Below are 1,142 nucleotides of genomic sequence, written 5' to 3' on the forward strand. Positions count from 1 at the left end.
TTCAGAACTACTGGCTACAAAAGTACTGGAGAATCTCTTTTATATGGGAGGAATGTAAAACCAAATATCGAAACGAACATATTATTAAAAATACTTTCCAAAAGTGGGTCTATTTTAGGCCCACTTGCTCTCTACTTACCTCATGTCAAATTCAATTCCCCTCTATTTTTAATAATATATATATAACATTTTCAAAAATTGCAAACAATGTCTACACAATTCGAAATGTTTCGTGGCCACCGATGATTTAACATTAATATCAAAATTAACAAACCATTTCATGCATTAGTGCTTTGAATTTGTCCTCTGGTGTGGCATCGTTATTCACGTAAATATAAATGTTCAATGATTCTCAAATAGACAAGAAAATGAATTGTACTYATTATTAGTTTCTTCTGTCTTTAAATCAGTCATGATTTTCTGGAATTTCAATAAAAAACTAATTATTTTCTTGTACAATGACAATAACCAAGTGCCTCCCCATTACRTTTTGAGTAAGATTTACCGTAATTTTGCCAAACCTTGAGAAAAAGTTATTCATTTACTTGTGTCTTATGATGATGTTACCTGCCACATGCTTAACAATTATTTTCACATTTTGTCCAAGACAACACCTTTTTTCCCTTTCATTTATCAGCATCACCCGTAGGACATTATGTCACACCGTTGGACAATACACAACAGGCAGTCAAATTTGACTATTAAAACATATTCATGACAATTTCCGAAGTTTCTAACCACTGTACAATTCAACTTCTAAATATTAGCAATGGATCCTCGTTAAATAATTCTAGTGTGTTCACTCCAATTACAGGGCATCTAGAGTCCTATTTTGTTATTTTCGGCAGCGGGTAATTTTGCACCTGCTGCCTTAATCCTTGGGTATAATAGCCATGGCTCAGGCTCACTCTCCGGAATCAAACCCTGATTCCTCATTACCCGGGGTCACCATAGTGTGCACAGAAGAACCAATGGGAAGTTTATAGATCAGATATTATCATGAAACGTCACTACAACAAAGGGCACGCTATCAGCTCAAGGTTATCTAGTGTCACAAAAAGTGTCCGGGGTGCCCGAGAGGACCCCACATGGGTTTTGGGTTTGATAAATGCACAAATCCTCGAAAGTCAACGTTCGTTGGC

The sequence above is a fragment of the Salvelinus sp. IW2-2015 genome, linkage group LG15 (assembly GCF_002910315.2).
Source record: "Salvelinus sp. IW2-2015 linkage group LG15, ASM291031v2, whole genome shotgun sequence".
Classification (NCBI taxonomy): domain Eukaryota; kingdom Metazoa; phylum Chordata; class Actinopteri; order Salmoniformes; family Salmonidae; genus Salvelinus; species Salvelinus sp. IW2-2015.